The sequence below is a fragment of the Megalops cyprinoides genome, chromosome 8, assembly GCF_013368585.1.
Source record: "Megalops cyprinoides isolate fMegCyp1 chromosome 8, fMegCyp1.pri, whole genome shotgun sequence".
Lineage (NCBI taxonomy): Eukaryota > Metazoa > Chordata > Actinopteri > Elopiformes > Megalopidae > Megalops > Megalops cyprinoides.
Genome location: NC_050590.1, coordinates 38179898 through 38190162, shown reverse-complemented (window position 1 = coordinate 38190162; position 10265 = coordinate 38179898).

Sequence of the window (10265 nt, the reverse complement as noted above, 5' to 3'; positions counted from 1 at the left end):
CTTTACACAAATGTGATTTACTGAATATGTTTTGAGTGTTCTCCTTTCCTTACCAAGTGTAACACACTGTCAGCAAACAGCTAATCCACAAATCTAAGATATTGTTTATCCATATATGTCTCAACTAAAATGACTAGAATGCACCAGACACAGCAGGAGGATTTGCTGAAAGTTAGGGGAGTTGTCTATAAGTTTACAGTCTCTGACTATATGGGAAAGACCTTGAACAGAAGCCACACCCATGTTGGAAGCAGAAAATACCAGGAAAGTTCAGCGGTCAGGACACCTGTGAATATTTGGCCAGATAAAGTTCTGTCTGTATCTCTGTTGGTCTGCCAACCCAACAATGGCTGCACATCAGGTATTAGTTCATAATAATACACTTACACAGCTCTTCTACTCGTGGTGTAGTCATAGGCAGCAAGTTATCTGCCCTGATATTCATTTAACAGTGCCATGTCGAGCACATTTTTCACAATGTAAGAATAAGTGCATTGCTGTCTCTGTTTCCTCCTCTCTCTCACCTGCACGCACTCCAGCCACTCCCGGACAACAGCAAAGGAGGAGAACAGTGTGATGTCATACATGGCCAGGATTCCATCTACCTTGTGAAAATACTGCTGGGTAACACTTTGGAACCCGGGGGGCACGAGAGACATCTTCAAGGCAAAGTTGTACTCTAGAGAGGAATGAGTCAGCTTCTACCCCTGTGGTCATTTAACAATGGATTGATTCAAACTAAAGGAGAGTCTGGGCTCGGATCAGTCCACCTTTTAGGAAGCAGTTCACTCAAGCTCTTCCTGCTTCCATGACAAGTGAAAGTCTTTAAGATAACATAATATAACATATTCAATCTTCTATAAGATAAATATTGCTGCACAGGGATGTTAAGCAGGCTGAGGGGGAAGGGGCATGTCTGACCTCTCCTCACCAGCTGTATTCCAGAGCTGCAAGGCGAATGGGGATGGATTCCAGCATAACACTGCGCATCTAGAAATCTACACCTGTAGTCAACACAAAATATCACACCTTAAGGACAATTAAATGAAGGAAAGCTTTTCAGGGATGCAGAATGTTCAGCCCCTGACTTGTGGAGGAATTTCCAAACATCCGATGGAAATACTTTATACACATTTATCCCCTTCCCTTAATGTTCTGCATCTCATTTACTTTAGTGTCTTTGGCTCAATCTCCATACCTGCGCTACACATGCTGTCATATTTGATGTTGCAGAGTGTAGCATGATGTAGCCCACTCTAATAAACTACACAGTATCATCAGTCTGTAGTCCTAGTCCGTGCCATACACTAACTGCATGTGATTTATTGTTCTGTGTTAAACTCTATGGTACGTGTTTAAATGTTCTCTTCTGCCAATCATACATCTCTCACTGCCTCTCTTTTGCTCACCTGCAGTGCTGCTCATGTGAGAAAGGAAATGGCCACTGCAGAAGCAGTGGATGAAGGAACTCTTTCCCACTCCAGAATTGCCCAGGAACACCACTGAAAACACTTTGGGGAGAGAGGGAAAGGCTGGCTGAAAGAGGGAAGCAGGGAGAGAGGGAGAGTGGGTAGAGAGGAAGACAGAAGTGTAGACAAAGGCAGGAAAATACGCAACGGAGAATAAGATTTCCACCATGTGATCCTAATTCATTACACACAATGTTACACATTAATGTCTCTTATTTGTTCTGATCATTCTCTACCCATAAGAGGCCCTTCTGCCCTCTCTCACCATCACCATTCCTCTCTGTTACTGCTATGCTTCCCTCTTTCCACCATAACTTTTGGGAATGTAAATGTCCTTTCTTCTCTATTTGAATCTCTCCTTCATCTTATCCCCAGGTGTGAGGCAGCATAAGATTGAGAATACTATAGAAAGTATGTTTTGGTATTTTCATCATCCTTCTTGTTAAAAGTTAATACCCCTTCTTGCTTTCCACCTCAAAAATTCTCAAACATGTATTTGCAATTTATTTCTCAAACTTACTTTAGCACCAGGTGATTGGCCTTTAGACAGCACTTCTTCATGCTCCTGCCTGGTCCCTTAAAACTGTCTATCATTCTCATCCCCACTGTTGTTGGGGATACTTCTTCTTGTCAGGCTCTGACATTACTTCTTCAGTGGCCTGATCATCCTGAGTTGGGAAACTGAGCTGTCTGTTGTAACATGGGGAAGGCACACATTTTCATTGGTTTCCTTTTGTCAGTTTCCAAGACTGGATTGTTGGTGAAGCATTCTAGGTATAATCTCGGGTGACCGTACGTCCTCTTTTCCCGGACATGTCCTCAATTTGGGACCTAAAACATGCGTCTCTAAACGAAGACATGTCCGGGAAAAAGAGGACGTATGGTCACCCTATATAGTCTCTTGCATAGCCAGCACTGCAGTCTGTGCATCTCAGTGTCCACCCTGCATCCCATGGTCATTTGGCACCTAAATTCCCTAAATCAGCTGAAGAGAAGCTTAATTCCCCTTCTCATCACCTTCCCAGCCATAAACAACAGTGTTTACTCCACATCACCACAAGACTTAAAGCCAAATGAGCAATTATCATAGAGAAAAGAGAATAATTATAAATTTCAAATATCAACATTCAAACACCAGTGGCAGCTGGCGAGCTGGAAACAGGGGAGGCTGAAACATTACCTTTAAATCTATCATTACTTTCAATCTGTTCCCCTTTATCTTCGTTGATTAACAATAAAACAAATAATTCACAGAATAATTGACACCAAACGCGTAAATGGAGTAAATGATTATGCTCGCGAAACAGCGGATTGTAGTTTGTGTGCTTGCGAAAGCTACAACGTGAGATTAATTAACAAGGATAGCATTTATTGATTTAAATTACATTAAATGCACATGACACATCACAGCTTTTGTGAGGTCTGTTCTAAACGTTATTGTTCATTGCACTCAACCTAACCTAAAAGTTTATTCTCAGTAATTTAAATCGATCTAACTAAATTTTGCTCCGTTTTGTAATTTAAATTTTGTTACACAAGAAAGCTATAATGTGAAACATTTAAGAGAAATCTTTGGGATTACTTGCCACTTAATTGTTCAAGTTGCCATCCTTGTTAATCAAACAACCCCATGCTGTAGCTTTCGCAATAACGCACAAACTATAGACAATCTGCGCTGTTTCGCGAGCATAATACTTTACTCTATTTACGCATTGGTGTAAATTATTCTGTGAATTATTTGTTTTATTTCTAATCAAGGAGGATAAAGGAGAACAGGTTGAAAGTAATGATAGATTTAAAGGTAATGTTTCGGCCGCCCCTGTTTCCAGCTCACCAGCCGCCGCTGTCAAACACACCTCTAAGTTAATGAGATGATGGCAACACATGAAAAACAGTCTTAAGCCGTTTTCACATATGAACTCCGGACAAAGTGCGGGGAATCAGGTCCGCAATTTGGCCGGAATTGCCCTTTCACACATGTAGCACTCAACAGGAGATTGTCCGTGACAGACGCGTTCTCACCTACAGGAAATACTCTGGTTTGGTTTAGGTGAGGGGCGGCGCCTGGGTAGAGCGTGTAGGAGGCAGGACATGACGCAAAAACAACGCTGCAATCGCAGTGGCTGTATTCGAAACCACCTACTGCATACTGTGTACTACACAAGTATACTGTATACTGCATGCTATTTTTCAGTGTAGTACCCAGTATGCGACCATTAATAATTACATTTGTAGCATGTTACATTGTCACTTGTAATCATTGCGAGTTTAGAAACGTCAAGATTTCCTCGTGGTATTTTCCAGTTAGACACCACTTGCATTCTCACGAGTGAAAAGTATTGACGAGTTCACGAAAAGCATTCGCGAGTTGAAGTATTTTCATTTTTTTTCTTTTCAATGTCTTACCTTTCGTGGTACGGGTACATAACGTGGCACGGAGGAGGAGAAGGCGAACATAGCTATTGCACTTTTGGGTAGCCAATAAAAAAATCACATAGCCATCCAAATGGTGCTACCGGTACACATAATTTAGTATTAATTATACATTTATTATAACAATAAGGTAAGTTTTTGTTGTTCGCTAAGTAATGTTAGGTCACCAGTTCACCTATCTGACTATACCTATCAATATTACTTAGCTACAGGTTAGCTAGTTACTAACCAGATAATAAACTACTAACCAACGTTATTAATCATCGTAAGAGACAAGTTTTGGCAGTATAGCTAGCTCTCTAGCTAACTATCTCTTTAATGATCATTGGACTGAAAATAGCATGTATTTGGACATATCCGCAATGTCAACGAAACAGTGGAAAGCTATGTACAGGCACGCGAAAAGGAGAAGGAGGCAGCTGTTTGGATTCTTCCGGTTTCGCGCCAGTCACATAATAGAAACGTCATCAACACGCCCACTCGCTCGCGGTGGATTCTCTGGAACGTTACCTACTCTATTCACACATGGGCTGCTTATCAATTCCAAGAACGCAAGAATGTACTTGTGTTCTTGAGAAGAACGTTCTTGCCAAGCGTCCTTGCCGAGAACGGTCTTGCAAGATCGTGAGGACGGAGGACGCACGTATAGAGATTGAGAAGCTATGTGTACTTGCGTACTTGGATAAACTTTTGTTTTATTGTGTTTGTGTATTACATTTGTGTTTTGCCATAGTATAGGCTGCTACTTTGTTCATATAATAAAGTTAGAGACGAACTCAAAACTCGTGTTTGTCATTTCACTCATGTGGTAGGATGAGTACTAAAATGTCACTAAAACATCACAAGTGTTATGATGCCCCTGCCCTAAGGCAAACAGTCGGGTGAATAGCCTTTAAAATGAACAAAGTATCTTGCTAGCTAAGTGGTTGATTGACCAGGGGGTGGGGCTGGCTGTATAAGGATGAAAAGTAACAATGTAAATTGTTTCACATTACAGTACAGTTTTGAGGTACTTGTACTTGGAAGGAGTATTTCCAATTTAGGTCCCCTTTGTACTTTTATTCCGCTACATTTCAAAGCAAATATTCTACTTTTTATTCCACTACATCAGTCTATAACAGTTGCAAACACTAGTTACTTTTAGTAAAGGGTTTTACATGCAAAACATGCAGGCAGTTCATACAAATGATGTAAGAGTCAGCCATCACAGTAACTATAACCAGCCCACAAATCCTTTTAGCTGCACTTAGAGGTTAGTGCATCAAAACTGGAATACCTGTTTGTATTAAATTATGAGACAACATGTGTGGTGGATATCCCCCTGGTCTGGACCAAATGGACCGAGGGTCTTCCTCCACATTTTGATGCCTTCCGGAAAACTATAAGTCCTCACAGATTCTGATGTAATCATGGTTGTTTGGTTTATTGCATATGGTGATCAATTCACATACAGTAAACCGGATTGGTCCACGGAGCAACAGGTGTATATACGGTGTGTATACATTCACAAGCACTCCCCAATCACTCTGCCCTCCCCTCAGCCTGCATCCATCCTTTATGCCTTTTCTCACTCCTCCTATCCCAGACCACAATTTCCAACTCCTCCCAGGCTCCTCCTTCAAGATCATCCCATTTTCCATTTAATACACCTTTATTTAATTTTTAAGCTGTTACATTTACCCCGCCTGGAAAGTCCCATAAACTCCATAGTCATTAATTGTATATTATTTTTAAACATAACACTTCTGAAATTTACCATTATTTCAAGGCCCATGTTTTATTAAATAATAAAAAAGGTTAAGTAACTCAGTTAGCCAGACCGCGGTGCTGCAGACTGTAAGAAGGCACACAGATATCTATGTGCCATAAGCTACAAAGTAAGACCTTAAAACAAAGGGTTAATGTAAGAACTAGGCCCTGTCTGGACACGGCCCAAGAGATGGGCCGCGAGAGCAAGACAAAGAAGAACTAAACCCCGCAAAGGGGGGCTGTTGGCTCAGCACTACTATGATGGGCAACTATGACAAATTGCAGTAAATCCACATACAGTTCACAAGCATTTGCCAGTAGATGTCAGCTAGGCCAAAGCAGGAAATCAGCTCTTATTTTCTAGCTGTATGACTCCTAAAAGAAAATATAAAACTAAAATAGGATGCATATGTTAAAAGGAGGCAAAAACATGCTGACATGCTGCAGGGGCATGTCAGGGGGAGAAAATACAATAAGTGTAGGTGGCATGACTATGAGTCAGAGGAAGAAGATACAATAAGCGTGACTGTAAAACAATAGGAGAAAGTGGCATGACTATGAAACTAGAGAAAAAAGATACAATAAGCGTAAACTGTAAACCAATAGAAGACATGAAGGGAGAGAAGATACAATAAGCGTAGACCATGAACCAATATGAGAAGTTGGCATGACTATGGAACAGCAACATAGTGCACGAAGGTTCTGGGGTGACTTCCAGGGAGGGCCAATGCTGAAGGTAGTGTTCCTTCTCCAAGGTTACCCACTGTCCTGTAATAGCCCCCAAGATTACCCCCCTAGCAGTGTCTTACAATGGCTTACATGCAATGTTTATGACCTAGGGTAACCCCCAGCATTACTTAGACATAGAATCACATCATATTACTTTTCAGTAGTAGTGCTTAATGCATACAATATATTCCACTATACAAACTATAATAAAATACATATTATTTAAGGCTAACATATTACATTGTCTGGTTTCCTTATACCTTCCAGACCTCCACATATACAGCAAAGACAAAGTAAACAGCGAATGTAACATATCAACAACTTCAGTTAATATGTCAATAACTGTGGTTAAAATCAAAAACTAACATCTGGTGGCAATGCCTATGTTTGCTGGCAATAACTTATTTCCACCATGTAACAAGCCTAATCGTACCACGTCAAGCTCCACTTTTCTCTGGGGGGCGTGGGGGTGGCAATATTCATAATTTACACATAGGGTATACTCTTAATCAAACATTTTCCACCACACATGATATTAAGTTTTTACTTTTCTTATTTCAAGTAAACGGTACCTGTAAATCAGCCTCTGAAAAAAATCTCCCCAGCAGTCCCTGAATAAAATATTCATGCGAAGACGACTGGTAGAAGGCTGTATGGAGACTACAGCCTTATTCACATTCATATGACCGATATGACATTTGAAAAGTGCTATCAACTATAAAGCTAGAAAGCTGTCACTCAAGTTACGTTTTCTGTAGCCCATGCTAACTTAGCTAACATTAACTACCGTCTCCACTGAACTGAATAACGCTAGCTAACCGAAGCCTACTCCCCATGAAAGTCGGAGCAAGCTTACAAATTAGCCGTTTCTTATATAAAATAAGCAAATATCCTGCAACTATACTGCCCATTTCCCGACACATTTTTTTCACATCAGAGGCTGATTTACAGGTACCGTTTACTTGAAATAAGAAAAGTAAAAACTTACAGCTGAGCAGCTTCTCGCTCGTCTCTCCTGCCACCATTCTCGCAATGACTTTTGGGATATCAGATGTGTTCTCGCTGGCCAAGTCACCAACCGATGCATCCTCGATAAAAGGGGCGGATCAAGAACACATCCGGGCACTTTAAGCGTTCTTGGTCACTTGTGTTCTTTGTATTGGAACCGTACTTGGGCCACGACAGATGACGTCAAACGAGTTCACGAGAACGCAAGAACGGACAAAAACGCGGATTGATAAACAGCCATGGGTTCACGCCGACATGAGCTGGACTTTGTACTAGGGAGCTGGCAGAACGAAGTCAGTCACATGTCCGGTCCGACTGATTCGGACATTTGCGTTCTCACATAAAGGGCCGGATACGCTCCGGCGTCCAGTGCATGTGTGAAGGGGGCTTTAGTGTCTGATGAACAGAGAGTGAAAAGCTGCCATTGAGGGAGGAGTTAGTAAAATGATTTAGAAAAACCAACCTTTTCATTGGCTTGCCTTCCAGTAAGTAATTACCTATTATTGAATCTTTCTTCTTAAAAGGCTTCCTAAAGTAAGGAATCTAAAAAGGTAAGGGAGAAGAGGAACGGAGAGAGAGAATAAATATCAGGGTAAATGAGATCAGAGAGAGTGAGAGAGATATGTATCAAGGTTAATGTGTCCATGTGGACATATGGACTGGGCCATGAGCAGATACGCATGACTGACTAGAGCACTGCTCCTTATAGGCATGATAGCTGACTGGACATAGTACTGTACCTCAGACTGTGCCAAAACTAAAAAGAGAACTAAATCAAATACATTTTGATTTAGTTCTCATTTTAAAATTCAGCTGCAATGAAGGTTATTAAACCATAACATGCATAGATACAACATACATAAAATACTCCACTGCCTAAAAAACATTCACCTATGGCTGTGTTCAGTTTACCTGCGGTGCTGTTAAGCTTGTTGATTCCACCTGGCTGACACAACCCTGTTAAAATGCACTAGTGATTATTCTGTGGAAAGCTTGATATACCAAGTCATACCTGGGTTATGTCCTTTAACAGGCTAAGTTTGCCTAAACATTTTATCTTTGGGGTTAAATTTAGAACTGCATCTTTCCTCCTTTCATTAGACAAGCTTCTGTTCATGGATCAAGTTGTCTATAACACAAAAAGAGCCATTAATAATATGTCTTTATTACAAGTAAATATGCCTCACAAACACAATGGACATTTATCTTTGAGTAGTGGAGAGTGTACATTTATGTATTAATGCCTATGGGTGTGTGACAAAAACACACACGACACACACACACACACACACACACACACACACACAGGGACAGATGCAATGAGAGCAGAAGCAGAGTGACAGACAGATTCAACGTCTTTTATTTTTCTCCAGTCTCCAGCTACACATAATTTAGTTGTTCGTTGACCTTCCATACTTCAAACGCAAACTGAATACAATAAACACCAAAAACTGGGATCCCATCAAAGCTTATTATTTTTATGCACACACAAGAACACACTCTCACACAATAACTTGTACACATAGATGATGATAAATAGTCACATACAAATGTAAAAGAACATATCCTGACATATTTATACACACATACACACTTTGTACATTACATTGATATACTGTTAGTTACTTTTAGAGTGCTATGGTGATTACTGTGGGAACAGTTTCTTTGTGATTATACCAGTTTGTTTGTCTGTATATTCATTCACATTAATTCTCAACTTTGTTCAAACTGCATCTAAAAACCATTTGATCAAAAACTGTTCCAGAATGAGCAGTGAAGTTGAACTCTGGGCTTCACTACACAACACCATTCATGGACTAATACATAAGCTTTTTCTCTATTGAGAATGTGTGTGTGTGCAATTGGCTTCAACAGCTTGCAGCTTACTACAAGGGTGGTAATTAGGGTATTTCACAGGTTTTCAGGGTGAGAAGAATGTTTATGTTGGATTTACTGAAAAGAAGGTTTTAGAGGTAAATGGAAGAAAATCAAACAATGCATAACCAATACATTGCAGATGCACTCCAAAGAAAAAAAAATAAAGGATAAGATCTAGTAACTCAGGTGCAATGAGCCTTACTGTTCATAACAATACTCATCCTGTACTGTATCTCAAAGAATTTAAGATTATTTTTATAATATAAAAAGGAGGAAGCATTTTCATTTTTATTATTGACTGGCAGCAAGGTGAACTGATGAAAACATTCAAATGGTAGTGTTGATAGTGCATTCATGGTGAACTCAAAAGTAAGCCTGAATGCTTAAATTAAAAAAAAAAAACTTAAGCATTCTGGAACCTGTAGATCATTCAGTCTGTAGCAGGCCCATATTAAGCAGAAGCTGCTCAGTCAGATTCTAACTGCTAATTTGAAATGATTCACTTTGAGCAGCTCTGAGATCACCATTAAATTATTTCGATTCTTTGAAAAATGGGGGCATCACAGATCGGAGGTAAATAAGAGTGCTATGTGCTGAGGATCCAGCCCACAGAGGACTGGTTTCACAACTCAGACTGGCCATTATCTTTGTCTACATTAGGATGCGTGCCTTCATTGTCACATGACCACAGTGATCACATGACCTGCACTGTTATCAGTACTACCACATGTCCTCAGTTAGGGAGAGTGTAATGAATTGTACCCACTCCAGGGGGAAGTGTAACATTTCTCTCTCTCTCTCTCTCTCTCTCTCTCTCTCTCTTTCACACACACACTTCTTCAGCCTCTTCTTATTTTAAACCTGTTAAGACTAGGGATCACTTAAATAGCTGACTTCAGGAGGAATCAATGGCAGCAATTTCCTGCTCATGTTATTTAGTTTTCCTGACCACTACAGTCATATGAAGACCACCATCTGCACAAATTCACAAAGGGCATT